The following is an 18,894-nucleotide window of genomic DNA, read 5'->3' on the forward strand; positions in this document are numbered from 1 at the left end:
TTTTTTGTTTTGTTTTATTTATTTTTGAGAGAGAGAGAGAATGTGTGAGCAGGGGAGGGGCAGAGAGAGAGAGAGGGACAGAGGATCCGAAGTGGGCTTTGCGCTGACAGCCGCGAGCCCAATGTGGGGCTCAAACTCACAAATCATGAGATCATGACCTGAGCCAAAGTCAGACATTCAACCGAGCCCCACAGGTGCCCCCAAATTTTAACCCTTTTAAAGTGTACATTTCAGTGGTATTAATTACATTCATAATGTTGTGCAACCATTACCACTATTCCCCAAATTTTCTTATTGCTCCAAACAGAAACTCTGTACTCCCTTCCCCAGGTAACCTCCAATCTACTTTCTGTCAATGAATTTGCCTTTTTTAGGTATCTCATATAAACGGAGCCATATAATAACATGGTCCTTTTATGTCTGGCCTTTTTCACATAGAATCCTATTTTCAAGGTTCATCCATATTGTATACATGTCAGTATATGAATAAATGAATAGTACTCCATTGTATGGATATACCACAATCTGTTTCTCCATCTACTCATTGATGGACACTTGGGCTGTTTCTACTTTTTGACTACTGTGAAGAGGGCTGCTGTGAACGTTTGTGTACAAGTATTTGTTTGTGTCCCTGATTTCAGTTCTTTTGGGCATATACCAAGAGTGGGATTGAAGGCCTATGGTATTTCTCTGTTTAACTCTTTGAAGAACCACCAAGCTGTCTTCCTCTGTGACTGAACCACTTTGCACGCCTGCTGGCAACGTACAAAGGCTCCAATTTCCCCAGATCCTTTTCTATAATTGTTATTTTAATTAAAAACATTATAGTCATCTCAGTAAGTGTGAATTGGTATCTCGTGGTTTTGATTTTCATTTTACTAATGACTAATGACGCGGAGCACCTTTTTATGTGCTTGTTGGCTATTTGTAGATTTTCTTTGAAGAAATGTCTATTCAAGTCCTTTGCCTATTTTGAAATTGGATTGTTAAAATTTTTGTTGTTGAGTTGTAGTTCTTTATATGTTCTAGATATTCTGCATATATATCAGGTATATGATTTGCAAATATTTTCTCCCCCATCTTAGGCTCTCTTCACTCTGTTGATAGTTATCTTTGATGAATAAAGGGTTTTGATTTAATGAAGACCAACATATCTATTTTTTTCTTTTGTTACCTGTACTGTTATACTAAAAAAAGCACTGCCAAACCCAAGATCATGAAAATTTGCCAGGATATTTTCTTTTATCATCTTACGAACTAAAACTTTTGTCACCAAAGTTGAATAGGTATATTACTCACCGAACACAGCTCCAAATGGCTGGTGCTAAACTTGGATTCACCTGACAGGACAAGGGCCTGTCATTTTTTAGAGTATTTGAGATACTTTCTGAAGCCTCCAATAGCAATTCTAATGAAGAAATTCTTGGAACAATAATGGCCTAATTGAAATAAGGGTGTTGCTTTTCCAGTTGAGTCTTTTGAAAGGTGTAATGCACATTTGGACATATGAGTTCTAGAATTTTTGTTAAAGACTTTGGCATAGTCTCTTCTAAAATGGGTTTCTGATAGAACATTTTATAATGTCTCTCTTCTTTGCAGATATTGGCTATAGCTAATCTGAGGAGAGACATATTAATAGGCATATCCCTTTGGGTTTTTAAAACACAGAGTTTAAAAAATTGGAATTAGGGGCGCCTGGGAGGCTCAGTCAGTTAAGCGTCCGACTCTGGTTCAGGTCATGATCTCATGGTTTGTGGGTTCGAGTCCCGTATCGGGCTCTGTGCTGACGGCTCACAGCCTGGGTCCTGCTTTGGATTCTGTGTCTCCCTCTTTCTCTGCCCTACCCCCGCTCGTGCTCTCTCTCTGTCTCTCAAAAATAAATAAATGTAAAAAAAGACTTTAAAAAAATCGGTACTAAAGACAGACAAGGCACCAAGAGTTTTCAGTTAACACTGAAAGGCACAAAAAACATAACTCCATCGTTTCCAGACTCCTACGATCCCTTCCTCTCAAAGCACTCTAAATTGTGTAGCATTTTGCTATTTCATACCATAAAAAGTATTAGGATTCCTGTGATTTTAAAATAAACTCTTTAATTAACTTATTTGGCCCAACCTGGTCTAAAAAGAATATATATAGATTATATAATCTATATATATAGAGAGAATATATAGAATATATAAAGAACTTTACAAAAATATATATGCCGCAATTAGTGAAACAATTAAGGAAACTGGGCAAAGGGAGTGTGAGGCTAGGAAGGTCAGCACTGGGGATAATGGCTTCCACCTCCCAATCTGGAAGGATCTCCCTAGAGTACTGCTCTTGCCTCTTGCCCCAGTCTCTCTCTCAGGAACCAGGGCCAGAGGGGTTTCTCTGATTGTGCATTTGGGGGGAGGAGTTGAGATGCCATTCCTTCTGGAGAGAGTATGTCTGTCTGCAGAGACTTCACACCTTCCTGCAGAGGAGGTGAGGGCTTCCAGCCGTGCCTGGGACTTGGTGGGCAAGTCTGTCTAAGCCAGGATGGAATATGACCAGCCCACTTCTCTGCACATCTAGGCTGCATTCATGTAATATACCCATTCAAGTGATTTGGTAAAGAAGCTGACATTTTCATCTCCACCTAGCTGTCTCCAGCGTCTATTTCTCAATGAGTTTAAAACCCAGGCAGGGAGACATGGCTGTTATTTACTAGTTCCCCAAATCCCAATATCGAGGGACATAAGATAAATGTTATGAAGTACTAAGTACTTGTGCAGGAGGTGGGTTGAGAGTTTGGCCCTAAACTTTCCAACAACCAACAAAGAATTTAACACTGAACTGCTCTTCATTTAAAACAGTCTAGTCACATCCATTCCTGGTTATAAACCATAGAGAAATGCCTGGTATGAATTTTCATAAGAAAAAACTGCAATGAAACTAGTATCATTTTTAGTAACGTCCTTTGAACATGCGCAGCCATGAGTTTCCTGGGTGACAGAGAAAAATGGCACACCCCAGGTACTCAACTTGGGCTTGATCAGGGAATATGCTCCAGGGTAGAGGTTCTTAGCCAGCCTGAAAACCTGATTAAAGCTCATGCTCAGGAAGACAGGGAGGGTATATGGGCTTCCGGAATTTTCCTAAAAATAACACATGGCAAGTATAATCACTGACCACAAAGCCATCCAAGAAAAGTATCCATTGATTTTTTTTATTCTAGAACAAGGAAATTTCCTAGACTAGTCTTCAAGATGAGTTGGATGCAAAATGTTGACTTCCTATTAAGGGTGATTAACATCAAGCCAGTAAAATTTTGAAGCTTTTAACAAAACGATAGTAAGTGAAGGAGCTACACATTCCCTTCTTTGGTTAGGATTAGGTAACTGGGCCAACTGTTGTAAAGCTACTCCTGGCTCATCCCAACCGACTCTCTTCCCTGTATGCTTTCCTCTATTGCCGAGGATGGGCGAGTGGGTGGGTGGGCAGAGTAGGCAGCCGTCTGTCGGAACTGACACAGTGTCATTTAAGCACAAGTGAAAAGAACCAGGGTCTATCCGCGTCATTAATGAATTGATTTGGCAAGAGATGATGACAGTCGCAGCTAAGCCTGATCCCTTCCGGTGTATTGTTATAAGAAGAGCTACACTGAATGAGCACCACGGTCATCCACTCTCCTTCTGATCGCTCCCTCTCAGTTCCCCAGACCCAGACCTCTTACCCTGCCCGTCCTTGAAATGCCAGTGCTCCCGGGTGCTGGTCCAGCCTTTCCCCCTCCTCCTTCCTTACTCTCTGGTGGTGTCATCCAACCCTCTACCCTTAGTTTTCATAATACTGTGGACGCAAACCCAAATGTTTATGTAAAATGATCTCAGCTTTCCTTTTCCCCTTTTGTTTTCCACAAAGCTGCCAAATTCAAAAGGAAGGTTAATGACACTGCCAGAGGATGGTGTCCTGGTCAGAAATTAAGAGCCCTGCTTTGTGAGAGAAGAAACAGGTTCAGATTCAACCAACATTGACATGAGTACCTATTAGAGGTTTGGATTATGCCCATATGCATGTTGTTTTTAAAAATATTTTCAACCACCCTATGAGGCGCTCTGACCCCCATTTTGCAGATGGGGAGATAAAAGCTCTGGGAGATTAAATGACTTACCCAGGGTCTCACTGCTAGTGAGTAAGTGACTGAGCTGGAACCTGAGCCCGGACCTCCTATTTGTGTTGAGGTTTCCACTAAGTACCGGGCCATAACCAGTGAAGCTTTCATGAGCCTGTAGAAAATTATCACCTTCACATGGAAAGACTAGAGGGAAGTTTGCCCTGTATAGTTAGTCGAGAATTTCTAAAATCACATTTCAAAGACATATGGTTATGTGTCTTGCTGTCCAATAATCAGTGCTATGGAAAAGTCATTTCATTGCTAAGTGTTCCACATTTTTGTAAAATGCCAGACTTTCCCTCCAAACCAAACAAAGCTACGTGAACTGTGGAATCAGTCTCTCTCCAGATTGCCCTAATAGCAGTTCTAGAGGAAGTTGTTAGGAATTTTTGGAGACTCTTCTTATTTCAGCCACCAAACAATCATGCTGTAAGAATCTACACTTATTATTAGCATCCTCTGGGAAGTGAAGTTGCCCTCGTCAGGAGGGCACATACTGTAGAACGTAACCACAGGAAGTGAAGACCTACCCTATGAGTGGCCTTTGAAACTAGCGGGAACTGAGAGATGACTTCAAGGGGCTCATGTCTCTGGTCCCCACTGGTGAACAGTTCAGAAGGAGGAGACAAATTCAGGGCTCCTTCCATTAGGGCAGGCCCAGCAAGAAGGCAGCCTGGGATCTGACTGGCAGGCTGTGTGATTTGGCCCACGAGCTATTTTTTTTTTTTTAGAAATTGACTTAGTTGTTGTTAAGACTTGGTGTATTTCACATGGAAATCTGGATTTCTGGCTTCTCTCAAAGTGAGGCAAGATTCTTCTGGAGCTGAGTGTGGCTGAGTGTGGCTGTGCACCCCTCCTCCCCCTCCCACCTCCCCCCAACCCGCCGAGAGAGGTCAGTGCTCGCCATTTTGTTCCAGACCCCAAATGCCAGTTGATTCTTTTATGTTACTTCCTTGGCTGCTATAAAAAAAAATGGAGTTTTATGCTTCTGCTTTAAAGGTTTTAAAATTCTGGGTTTCATGAACCCAGGAAGCAAGTGCTCTATGCCAAAATGAAGGCTTCAGTTAGGCCTCGTTCATGTGTCCGATGTTGTCTTCCTTTTTTTTCTGCCAATATTGACTGAATAACTTTTCTGCACCAGGCATGGGAGATATAAGCAACGAATGGGACTTTACCATCATCATCAGCTGCATCACTATGCATTTTTGAGAGAGCTTTCTCAGTGCAAAGAACTTGAGAATTTGAACATGCACTTGATCCTTACAAAAACCCCAGTGAGGCCGGCTCTCCTATTATCACCATTTTACAGATGTGACCTTGGAATTTAGTCATTTGTTCAAGTTCACATGGCTGTAAGTGGAGAAGCCAGAAGTTGGATCTGGACAGTCTGGCAACTGAGCCCAGGCTCTTGACCTCTCACATTGTTTATGGCCAAATGGGGCTCGTGGTCATGGGGGAGAATCTCTTCTCATGGGCTTGCTCATGATGGGTGCTAATAGGGCATTTCATTCTGGTTTGTTGCATTGTGTCAACATTTTCTTTCCTTGGTCAGAAATCCCTCATGGAGAGATCAAGCTTAATGTGCTTGTCTCAGATACTCTGCATGGAGCTGGGTCTCTCATAACGACTGTTTGACTATTTGATCATGAAGATCTGCTGTGTGTGCAGGTCTGAGAGTAAGGGGTGTGGTGTGTGTGTGTGTGTGTGTGTGTGTGTATGTGTTTCAACCAAAAGATGGAAAACTTTTAGTTGGCCTCTGAGGCACTATGAAACTTCTGAAAACATTTCCCCTGGATGTTTCCCCCCCAACATCCCCACCATCTCATCTAGCTGTTCTAATGGAGCTTGTTATGCTGAGAGTGCCCTGGAGAAGGGTGGCCCCCCATGTATCTTTATATTTCCACAGCTCAGCACCTAGGGGAACACAGCACCCTCCACACATGTTGTTGAAGGAATGAAAGAAACCAACAGAAGGAGGAGGGTGTTGTCAGACCGAAAAAGGCTTGGCTGTGCCTTTCAGGTGCAGATATAGCCAAGTGGGAACAAAGGCCATATCCGGATGTTCTTAATCAAAAACTCCCAAGAGGCCCATGAATGCTGGGTCCTCAGCAGGAAACAGCTTACCCTTACATCTGGGAATTTTCATCTCCCACTGGGGTCTATAATTTCCAGTGTTTAGCTTTGTGGTTCAGTTGCTTTTTTGGAATGATAGTGCTGACCAAGTCAGGGTTTGCTGTTCCTGTTCTTTAATTAATCGATACGTTTTGGCAAAGAGAAGCTGTGGTTTCGGGATGTTTTTGAATTTTTTTTTTCATTTTTCTTATTTACTTTTAGGGAGTGGCAAAGGCTCCCCTTAAGTATTTTCATAACTGCAGAAGACTTCCTCAAAGTAGGCATTGGTTTTGAGCGGTAAAATGATCGCAAGGGAAAACAAACAAAAATCAACCTCTGACCTTTTCATTTCAATAGCAAAATAAAGATTGTTTTTCCTTACAGACATGTCCAAAGTCACCACAGAGTCAGGACTCTGTGGGGACAGACTTTTTTAGGCTCCCAGACTCTACTCTCTCTGAGGGGTGGTGGTAAAGACCCTCTTGCTGGGGCCCTGAATGGGGGTCCTTTTTATATTGCTGGCCCCCAATAACATAAACGTCTATAGTTGGTCATCCAATGCCAGTAGAGAAAAAAAAAACCCCAAGACTATAGGGCCAGAAGGGAGATTGCTGAGTTGAGTCAGCTTTCTGCATTATTAAAGCTCTATAGATAGTGGTGCAAGCAACTCAGACCTTCCCCTACCCCACTCTCCCCACAGGTCATCAGAATGGCATGCCCTTCTTTGCACAGAGTTCCATGGATTCATGCATTTTCACACAGCCTTTCATTGCCTCACGCATTCCTCAGAGCAATCCATTTTACCTATAATCCCCAGGGCTTCAGAGTTCACAAGACTTGCTCAAGGTTGTATGACCAGTAAGTGACTGTCCTGAGACTAGAAAGCAGGCTTTCTGATTCCCAGCCCAGCACCTTTTTGCTACATCACCGGCTGTTAATTTCCAAATTGAGTGGAAATCTATAACCACCCACTTCTCCTTGCCCTGTGTGTACTCTGGCATTAAGGGGACGGGTTGAAAAGAAGGGCTTGAGTGTTTTAAGTCAAGGGGAACGCTTTGGTAAGTCTGGGAGGATCTGGTGAAAAACTCGCAAGCCAGCAGAAATGTTTGCAGACCGAAAGAGACTGTATCTTTTTCATTTTTAGCTCCCCAGCACCCAGCTCCACACCTGGCTCATAATGACCATCCATAAAGATTTGTTGATTTGAAAGCTGTACGTTAAATCCATCTGTAAGACCGGATTAACCCAAAGGGCAACTTTTGGTGTTGACTGTACATTTGTTGTTTCACTACATTCGTTCCTTAGAAGAGGGTCATTCCAGATCAAACTTTCCATTTCTAGAAATCAGATTTCTTTAGGATGGGCTCATATAGGTATTTAGGATTGCAGGTTGCTCTGGGGAGGCAGTGGTATTTGCTTTTCTTAGCCACTCTCTTGGAGAACACTATGCTATGGTGACAGATTGCTTACATACACTTGGCAAAGCTTAAGAAATACTGTGATAAGGGACATCTGCCACAAACGTAAATACCCACGTGGGAACACATAATACATGCTAAAACCTTGTAGCTAATGCATTTATGTCACGTGTATTATATACTATGGCCATGCAGTAAAGAAACCCCAACACTGTTGGAGCAGCAAACGTCTATGTGACCTACTTTTGCTATATCAGTGCAGTTCAATGACTGAATTCGCCATCGTTTTTGATGCTTTTTAATGCTGTTTCTCCATTTGCAAAAGCAAGTATTTCATTTAGTAGTAAAACATTCCATCAGATCACATGCACTTGACCCAACTTGCAAGGGCTTTGCTGTGGATATAGTTTGAACTGTGGCTCTTTGACCACTCTTGAATGCTCCCTGGTGGAAAAACTTAGGGCAGGACACAGGGAGTATCCCCTGAAAGCTGGTGTCTCAGGGAAAGGACTGCAAAGGAAAAGTTCTTTGGTGCCCTTGGAAACACACCTCCACTCAGCACCAAGTGCATCCATCCACAGAGAACGCATATGCCAACGAAGGCGTTATGGTTCAGTTTCCCAACTCGCTGCTCCTCCCCCTCCCCACAAGGAACTCCTGAGCAAATACTGGGAGTTTAACTTCTGAACGTGATGATAAATATCATTCCCCAGTAGCCCATCTGTATGCAAGATTGAGCAGTGACAGGCACAACGCCCCCCAACATGGCCTCAAGCTGAAGCCATGAATAGATTTTGCTTGACTGCCTGAGATCTAGACATTTTTGCAAAAGCAGTGGCTCTTTCTACCTCTGCTGCATTGACATTATGTTTGGACTGGTTCATAATCTTCAGAACTCTCAAAAATCCCTCTAATGTAAATAAAAAGGAAATCACAGAGCTGCCCCATGAAGTCCCCCTTCCCACCTCTCTTCATCTGTCACACAGGCATAATGGAAAAACGATGTAGCCCTGGCTCTGGGCCAAAATAAACAATCTGGAAATACTGTGTAAACCCAGCTGCTGCACCGGAGGACAGAGGCCTCACTTTATGACCTCCAAGATGGTTAACCATATGCAAAATAACAAAACCTCACCACGGGCTTGCAGTCTGTTCTGATGCTGCGCTGGTTTGGGCATTCCTTCCCTTGATCCAAGCAAATGCACACTCCACACTGACCAAAGCCCCCTTGCCCCATCAATCTGGTCCTGTTTGAACTTGGTCCAGGGGAGATTATGTGCAAGAAATGAATACAAGTTGAGTAACAACCAGAAGTGGGACCAGATTTTATCACCGAATGAAAAGAAGCGTCATCAAAAGATAGGCGTCAATTCTTTGTCTTCAGGGGGAGTTGAGTGGTAATCAACCAGGAGGTCCTGCTGTTCTAAGCAGCCCTCTGTCTAAAAAACTGTGGTGTACTAACCTCAGGTTAGATTACATTTAGAAATGTCTAGCACACATGGGATGAGGCATGCGTTCTCAGGGGACAGGTATGATGACAGTCACCGGTCAGGTGCAATGAGCTGGGGCATTTAGTGCTGTCCTCAGACAGCATGGTGGGTCCACATCCCAGGGCCACTCCTGCCGAGCCCCGCATCGAGCCGGCTGCCCCCCAAAACCGTGTGAACATGATGTTTGTCACAGATAGAGTAACCTCATTTCCTGAATTATATAGGGAGGCCACACAGTTCAAACACATGTGGTTCCCTGGCAGCTGCCTTCACCGGAAATGAATGTATGTCACTGTGGCGTGCAGCGATGTGCTGGGCTGACAGAGCCGGCGTTTGATTTGCCATTTGGATGATCGATGGCATGTTAAAACCAGCTTCTTGGAGGTATGGCAATTAGGGGAGAAAAGAACAAAAAGCACTTCATGCCTGACTCGGTGCTTGGGGTTGGTAAAGTAAACAGAGAGATTTTTTTTCTTTCTCTTTTTTACCATCTCCTTTTTAGATCTGGAAATATAATTAATTGAAAAATAAATTGAGATCCCTTTGAATTTCAAGAGAACCTTTTCTCTGTGCAGCCAAGGGAAAGTTACATGATTGGCTTTTTCTTTTTTTTTTAAGGCCAGAAAGTGCTAGACCCCTTTGATGAAAGAGAATGAAGCCTTTTTAATGCTTCCAATTTGCTTTGAATTTTGGAAGCAGGAGCACAACAAAGGGAACCAGGAAGAAAAGTAATTGGCCTGTGTGGGATGGGTCACAAGGGCCCACAAAAGCCAAGGCACTGGCCCCCTTTGGAAAGAAAAATGGGGACGAGTCCTGCAAGGAGACGTGTTTTTACAGAAACATTGCATAGCCGGGTTCCAACCCCGTCAAATCTGGAGGTGGGGTGGCCCATCAGAGGGGTTTCCACGTTATCTGCCTTTGTGTTCCAACTCCTCACTACTTATCCTCCAAATCTGCTGAAGTTGCTGGGGGTGGTAATTAGTTATTCTCTTACCCGGCCTTCTTTGGCTCATTTGAATCTGCATGAAGCACCTACTAAGCACCAAGCATGATTCCAGGGAACAAGAGAGCTGCTAAACATTGGAAACACAGGTTCCCTCTTCCAGGAGGAAGAGTAAACAATAAAGAGAATAACAAACGTACTCTCTTCCAGTCATTTCTCAAGCAGTCTCAAAATCCCATCCTTAGAGGAGGGAAGAAAAGGGGGGTCGGACCCAAAAGGGATGGGTGTTGAGGGCTACCTTTGCGTCCTTCTGTGGGGCCAAGTGAACACTTGGCTGGACAAACGTAATGTGTCATGAATCAACTGGCCAGGCCGACACCTGCAGAGATGGGGCCCTTGGAACCTGCATTTCTTGTTAGTACCCTAGCTGATTTGGTTGCGGGAGCTGTCCAACCACAAACAGGTCCTCAAGCTTAGAAGTAAACACGTCAGAACTGGAAGAGGTATCAGAATTCATCCCTTCCTGTTCAGACACGCACGTACTGCCGCTTAATCAGCCTGGGGGCGGCCTCAGTGCCCACTGGGGTCTGCTGGCTCCAGTTCCCCACTCTCCCTGGTTCACGGGGCAGAGGACAATTCGTTCCCGTTACCTTTCTCCCCAACTTTGGCATCACGACCCAAATCATCAAAAAGCTGCTCTATTTTTGTTGAAAGTGTATACCACCCTAGTTATACACGCATGCATTGCCCAGCATGGCATTTGGTCATTAAAAAAATGGCTTGGGCATGAGAATGGCAATAACAGAGGCCTTATTTTCACAGCAACAACTGAACCACGATACTGGAAAATATCTACTTAAAAACATCTTATTGGAAGACTTACTATGGCATTATTAATAAAATGCATTTCTTTGTGCAAATAACGTTTTCATCTGAAATTATTAAGAAACACATTTTTGTTACTTTTCATGTCTTTGTTACTTTACTTGGAATCACATTATGATGAGTGATGGTCAAGTGGACTTACTTGAACAAAGAAGATCAAGCAAAACACTAACCCAGTAGTTCTGTCCAAATTTCTTTGGCATCTGACAATCTCCTAAGTTCTGCTTTTACTTTATATGCAAGATTCTTCTTTCTATCCCTCACGGTCTGTATGGTGTTAGCAGGTCTAGGCAGTTGTCTTGTACACACACACACACACACACACACACACACATCCCTTCTTTGACAGGGAAAAGGCCCTCCTCTGGAATCACGCTGCATTGTCCAAATCTAGTCTCAATGATGTTGAAGCCAACTGTTAACACACATGGCCACTGTGGGCACTCCAGAGATGGTAAAACACCCACAGGACAGTTCTTGTCTCCTTTAAAAATTTCGCTCCATTATTTTTTCTCTCTGGTGTTTCATATAGATCAAGCTACCTATCTAGTTATATAGAGGGCTATCATAAAGTCCTTGGGGAATTTATAAGCTTTTAGCTTTAAATCTTAATTCTTAGGCAACTTATAATTTAAAAATTCATTTTGTCTGGTTATTATGTACCTAAATATATACATACCATATAGACACATATACTTACACGTATGTACATGCACACATATGCAAACAATAGAGGGTAACGTTTTTGGAAAAAGATTTAAAAAAAGATCAAATGACTTTAAATCAAGCCATATTTATTACTATAATAATACATTTCCTTTTAGTCTTTTTCTTATTTATGTACGTGAATTGTAAAATAGATCTCTGCTATACACATTATTAAGTTTCAGAGTTTCATATTATTTTAAAAATTAACTGATCATAAGCATTTGCTTATAGTATTAATTATTCCAAGTCATATTTTGCAGTGTGTTTTTATGTGCTCCACTGGTAGCCTTATAGATCACATAAACAGTTTGCTACTGTTAGATAATTGAGTTGGTTTTTAGCCTCTATGACTCTCAATAATATGAGATAAACAACCTTGCTCATAAGTGATCATGTGCCTTTTTCCTTATCTAGCGTAAATGGCAGCTTTAGATATAGAGGGGTGAACTTTCTTTTCATGGCTTGATAAGGGTTTCAATTCTGACAGTTTTAAGACACCATTTACCTTTTTTTGTCAGGGATCCTGCAATTCATATAATGCAATTTTCCTAAATTTTAAGACATTTTCTTTAATGTTGCCTGATATTAATCTAACTATAACCTAACTTACTAAATCTTAACACACACAGGGCTTTTTGAAGATCCTGTAACTACTGTTTGTGAGAATACAAAGTACCATAGCACTTAATACGGGAACACAGTTGCTTGTAAAACATTTCATGCACAAGAAATTCTTGGTAAATTTTATCATATGATGTGTATAATGACTATTTAATAGTTGCTTGTTCTTGGGATTCTATGAACTGGGAACTCAGCGCTATCACAAAACCTACATTTTTCCTTTTTATAGTTCATTCTAGATACATTTTATTTGCGAGAATATAGTCTATTTCTTTGTCGTTATTTTGACATTGTATTTATCACAATGATCAGCTCTGATGAGAAAACCAAAGGTGAGTCCCAATCACCAGCAACCTGGATGTTTTCTCTGGAATGTTAAACACGGTGAGATTTTGATAAACCCTTGAAAGGCTTTGAATGAAGTCGCTGTTCATGGAGGCCAAACATGTAGATAAGTGAGATATTTAACCTCTTGCCCAGGCATTAAGAAGTTAGGTTACTAAGAGGTGCTACTCAAAATAACCATTCCCAAGTCAGGAAAGTGTGAAATGAAGTTCCAAGGAGGCTGTCAATTGCACTGAGGAAGTCTGCTGTGTTACTCTGAAATTAAGTGCACTTCATCTAGGCAATCTGCAGCACACTGGTAGGGCCAGGTCTTGGGAGGATGTAAATGAATGGTCCCGTCTCTTCCTTCTCTCCGTGTTGGAAGTCAGATTTTCAACTGCGTGCTCTATAAGAACAGTGTGTATATCGAAAAGCATATCCAAATGGTTTGGCTTTAGGCAAAACCCTAAGAAAGAGTGAGATGAAGCCGCAACCTGTCCATTTGTACGGGAGGTCCATCTGTTCAATCAAGGGAAGTTTGAAATTGAGAGGCTCACACTAGTGGATACCAAGAAGACCATCTGAGAGGGAAATGCTTGGGCACCATGGCTACTACTTTAAAGAACAGTGGGAAACACTTGATAGGAACATTTAAATGTTCCAGACATATTAAAATTCACAAATGTAGTCTGGCAAGAACAAGATAATGCTTTTCATCATATGTTTTTGAAAGACTTGGTGGCGGTAGAAACTTGTTCTTGTAACTGGCACTTGCCCATAAAAAGATGGCAGGCTAGAAGTAGCAAGTTTTGAGAGAAGCCATTTAGGGTAGCAGTTGCTCTCAGAAAGAGGTGGTGAGGGAGGGAGGGGTGTTTTTATTGAGGTAGAATAGAAATTTAAACTCTCTCTGATGAGAAAAGTTAAGCTCTTTCTTTCTTCTGATAGATGAAAGAAAAAAGGGAGGAACATTGGCTCGTGCTAGGTGTTAGATCAACAGCAGCTATAAACGAAGATGGTTGGGTGATGTCTTGAGGTGAACTTTCATGGCCAATGGCTGACAGAGACCGCAGAAACCTGTGACGTGGGATGGAAGGGAGAGGACAACTGCCAGGAAACTTCTGAGGGCACATGAGCCTGACCCTGTGTAGGTAGGCACCAGCCTTCTTCTTAGATAAGGTAGGGGTGGGATGCGGGGGTGACACTAAAAAGAAACAATCTACCAATGATGCGATGGCCACGCTGTGGATTAGAAGCTGCCGAGGAAGAGGTTCTAATGCTTTTAAGAAATGTGCTCATGGCTACCATTAGGTTCTATCAGGACTGATTCACTTTAGAAACGGCTTTAAAGACAGGTGGGGGAAGGGCCAGGAGAACAGGTGTACTGAATGACATTGAAGACATTTTTAAACTTCTGTTCAAAGGATGGAAAATCAAAGATGCTTGAAGGAGAAAAATCAACAAACGGAAAAGCTGTAACCCATTACATTTTAGTTTTACTGGGCCATGAAATGAAGCTTCATGATGTTCTAAAAACAACCCAACCGTGTAAAATTGAGTAAGTGAATTGGCATTAAATCCATACCGTATTTTCATCTCATTTTGATATAAGAATAGAAACTGGTTCGTTATGTCATAGTCCTCCTGTTCAAATCATACACAGTTAAGGAAATCTTTGAAAACTTTCGAATAGCTCCTACATTCTAGCAAAACCATACATAGACAGGCTGGTTGATTTATGACTTTCCATTAACCTTTACTCTCCAATGGCTTTTACCAAATGATTTATTTACTTGCTCTATGCTGAGGTAACCTCCTGGCTGGACTGTCTGTCATCCTTATAGCTCAGAGGCTGAGGGACTGAGTTCCCTCACTAACACATCTCTTGAATTTCTGTGTGGGCTGTGGGTTCTCATACGGTGGAATGAGGAGGCCTGGGTTCAGTTTTAAAATGGTCCTCCTTCCCCGCCAATTCTCTTTGGAAAAAAGAAAAGAACGAATGACAATTTCTGACCCACTGGATAATGTATATTAAATAATAATGTGAAATAACATTATTTCAAGTCTTGGCTAGCTCTGTGTCTCTGCTTCACCTTCCTCTTGTTTTACTGGCCAACTTCCTTTCTTAGCTTACAAAATGAATCTGCTAAATGTCACCCGAAAGAGCAAGTTTTCAAAAGAAGACCTGAATGAAATGATTAGCTTTCCTGTTAAGCACGGGTGTCTCCCTTGACCCCAGCGGGTTAGATGTAGACGGTCTCTGGAATCCCAAGGAATTGTAAAGACAATGCCGGTGTTTATATGACCTCCTTTATTAGCTATGAGCTCAAGGAGGTGATGGGGTTGAATATCAAAGGTTGTGGAAACGTGCTGATAGGAATGAACGTGTCCCTCTTGAAAACTTTTACAGCATTTCTACCACAAGAGATTAAATTTGAATTTAATGCTACTTAACTCAATTGTCACTCCTTGGGTTTTACTTGTGACAATAAAATGGAGAATTGGAGGCTAGTGAAAGTCCTTTGGCTCTTTTTTGGGTAGATTTAATCCCACTCTCCTTTTCTGAATGTTGCCAAATTTTCTGGAGCGTAACAACTTGTTTTTCTCTCCTTCTATTTGAATCCCACAAGGTCCAAAGCTGTAGAGTGTGGGAGTTGCTGGGCATGGTGGGGATGGGGTGAGAATAGGGCGGGGAGTCACTCCTGCTCTCAAATTCTGCTAGAGCCCTAGGCAGGGGTGATGAATCATGAAAGGCAAGCCACTGTTCCCTCTCTCAAGTCCATGGCAGTGATCAGCACTAGGCTCAGCCTGACAATCGTTGTGCTTGTGATTCTGGCTGCCATGACCGACTGCGCCCCAACTCTTGTACTTTTTCACTGACTGCATGTACACCAATGAAGCAATAGTACACCAATGATTCCTGAAGACTTTTAGACATCCTTGCCCTCTGTGCATCCCCTGAGGTAGTTAGACGCAATTCTTTGATAAGTTAATGGTTGCAACTGAGCGCACAATTCTTTCCATGTACTTAGAATGTTTATGAAGAAATTAGTTTCCAGTGCATATAACTTTATCCATTACTGCATCACCTGATTGGATAGACATACGAGACACTATTTTTTCCCTACATACCATTAGTACCTTGACATATATTGTCAAACGCTGAAATCATTTGACTTCCAAGCTTATATTAGCGGCAGACATTGAATGTGTCATTTCCATAATTGCCATGGAAATGACTCCCTCCAACCCCCCAATGAGCTTGGGTCTATAGACAACAAAGGTCGACAGAGCAAATAGGAAGGATGCTAGAACTTTACGAGAAAAAAAATATGACCCTGAACATTAGCATAGGATGTTTTCAAGCTTACTGATATTCACTGCCTTTAATCATAGCTTAATGACATTCCTAAGTAACAAAGGACTTTGTGAAAAATATTTAAAATCCAGTAATTTCTTTTAAACAGACTAATAAGACTCTTAAAAACTGAGAGCAAACTGAGGGTTGATGGGGGGTGGGAGGGAGGGTAGGGTGGGTGACGGGTACTGAGGAGGGCACCTGTTGGGATGAGCACTGGGTGTTGTTGTATGGAAACCAGTTTGACAATAAATTTCGTATTAAAAAATTTTTTTAAAAGATTGAATATTAAATTGATTTTACTATCTGGTGATCCTATTTACTTCTGGTAGATATATATTTGCATAAACTTTATTTATTAAAAACATTTTTCTTAATGTTTGTTTTTGAGAGTGAGAGACACAATGTGAATGAGCGTGGCAGGGTCCGAGAGAGAGGAAGACACAGAATCCGAAGCAGGCTCCAGGCTGCTGTCAGCATAGCCTGATGCGGGGCTCTAACTCACAAACCGCAAGATCATGACCTGAGCCGAAGTCAGATGCTTAACCGACTGAGCCACCCAGACGCCCCTAAACAACTTTAATTTTTTTTTTAATGTTTATTTATTTTTGAGACCGAGAGAGACAGAGTATGAACGGGGGAGGGTCAGAGAGAGAGGGAGACACAGAATCTGAAACAGGCTCCAGGCTCTGAGCTGTCAACACAGAGCCTGACGCGGGGCCTGAACTCACGAACCGCTAGATCATGACCTGAGCCGAAGTCGAGCGCTTAACCGACTGAGCCACCCAGATGCCCCTAAAAAACTTTAAAAATAAGTGTTACTGAATGTCAACTCACTATAATTTTACCAGCAAATAGATCACAGAATATTAAAAAAAATTTTTTTTCTTAACATTTATTTATTTTTGAGACAGAGAGAGACAGAGCATGAGCAGGGGAGGGTCAGAGACACAGAATGTGAAACGGGCTCCAGGCTCTGAGCTGTCAGCACAGAGCTCGACGCGGGGCTCGAACGCACAAGCCGCGAGATCATGACCTGAGCCGAAGTCGGACGCTTAACCGACTGAGCCACCCAGACGCCCCTGTCACAGAATATTTTTCTACCTAAATATATCACAGAATTTTTTTCTATCTAAACAACTAAAATCACAATGGTAGGAACCTAAAAAAGTTTTAAAAGAAGTGCTCATTAATCACCTTTTTGTTCTATATGATAAATCATGTACTCTAAAAATTTTTAAGACTCCATCAAACATTTGCAACAACCAGACTGGAAAGGATTCCCATTTTTGTTTTGCTGTTTTAGGAAAATAAGTGGTTTTTCCTTGGACTGTCTGCTTTCTTAAATTCCATTCCCCAATTCATTAAATCCTTATGAGAGCCAAAGTTGTTGACATGGTTGCAACAAATGGCTTTACTGTTCCAGATAGAGTCTTTGCAAGCACTTTATTAAAGCAGTCAACTTTAGTAATTTCAACCACTAAAGTCTTTCTCCTAGAGAAACTGAAACAAAGTAACATCTCTAGAATATCAATGAACATCATCTCAACAGAATTTCTAAGCTTTCCAGAAACAATGGGTTCTTAAGAATTTAGCGAAACAAGATTTGCTAGAATCATAGGTTTTATTAACTACCCCATCACAGATCTTCATGGTTTTGATTTCGCTCCTACAGGGAGAGGCAATAGAGTGGTTAAAAGCAAGAGATACTAAAGACTTAGGCCTGAGTGCTGGCTCTGACAATGACCAGCTTAGTGACCTGGGAAAGTTATGAATCCGTTCTAATTTGTCAGCTTCCTTATTTGTGAAACAGGCATGATAACGGTACCTACCTCAATAAGACTATTGTTAGGATTAAATGAGATGATATCTCTAAAGGGCTTAAAAAGTATCTGGGACACAATAAATCCCCACTAAGTGTTAACTATAAGAACAATTTTTATCATTATTATTATTTTTTCCCCAAAATCTGTTCTCGAGACATCAGTATCCTGCCACTAAAATGGAAAAATGCTGATCCTCTTAATTGAAACAAAAGGATGGAAGTTAAATTTAATTGAACATTAGTTGGTAAATTATCCTTCCTGCGATTACAGCATCAAGATTTCAAGATGCTCTGCTCTTTCAAAAGTTTAAGAACTGACTGTTCAGTGAAAGTAGAGATTCATATCCTGTGCAGTATTCGTGCACATTTATAGACTTTCCCCACCTACATATTCACTACCTTTCCAAAATTTTCAAAGTGCATCTTGCTTACTAATACCACACAATCTAGAATTGATTATGTAATGCTTTAGACATCAAAAATATATTTATGTTTCATGTATTTTTCTCTCCCCAAAGTTCCATTTGGGTAGGGTTATCTCTTTTCTATCCATTTTCTCTTCTGTTGCATTTTGACTGGGCAGGGCAAGTATAAGCCTTCAAAAAAAGAATTCATTACACTTAAAAAGAAAAAGAAAAAAAAGTAAAGTTGAGGAAGAAACTCTCCCCAACCTGTCACTGTCATAGACGGGCAGTTAAGGGAAGTACAATGAAATGGTGGAGATAGAAATGACCACGCATGACTCTGTGAGACCAGGAGTTGTGCCGTCCAATCCTATGCCCTGTTCCCTAGGTCATGTAATTTGGTCCAAACCAACTGAGACTCACTTTCTTATGGCATGACATGCCATTTAACTAAATGATGACATGTACAAAGGATCAGTTTCAGATTGTGTCCAAAGACCCAACAAATCCCAGGAACTAGTGCTGGGAAAATCGGATCCATTCCCTGGCCTTTCCCTCTTCTGTGTTGGCTCTCCCATTTTTTTCAGAGAAGTCCCCCAGGGGTACAGAGGGGCTGCCTGACTTTCTAGGTCTTTTCCGGTCAGCTGAATCCCTCACAGGGCTGACACCAA

The 18,894-nt window shown here is 41.7% G+C and overlaps 1 protein-coding gene across 5 annotated transcripts in view; it reads right to left on the reverse strand.

Annotated features, from left to right (window-relative positions):
- The window catches only part of UST (uronyl 2-sulfotransferase), a 312,146-nt gene that overhangs the window by 15,265 nt on the left and 277,987 nt on the right, over window positions 1-18,894 (reverse strand). The gene's annotated exons all lie outside the window — the stretch shown is intronic.

The sequence above is a fragment of the Acinonyx jubatus genome, chromosome B2 (assembly GCF_027475565.1).
Source record: "Acinonyx jubatus isolate Ajub_Pintada_27869175 chromosome B2, VMU_Ajub_asm_v1.0, whole genome shotgun sequence".
NCBI lineage: Eukaryota > Metazoa > Chordata > Mammalia > Carnivora > Felidae > Acinonyx > Acinonyx jubatus.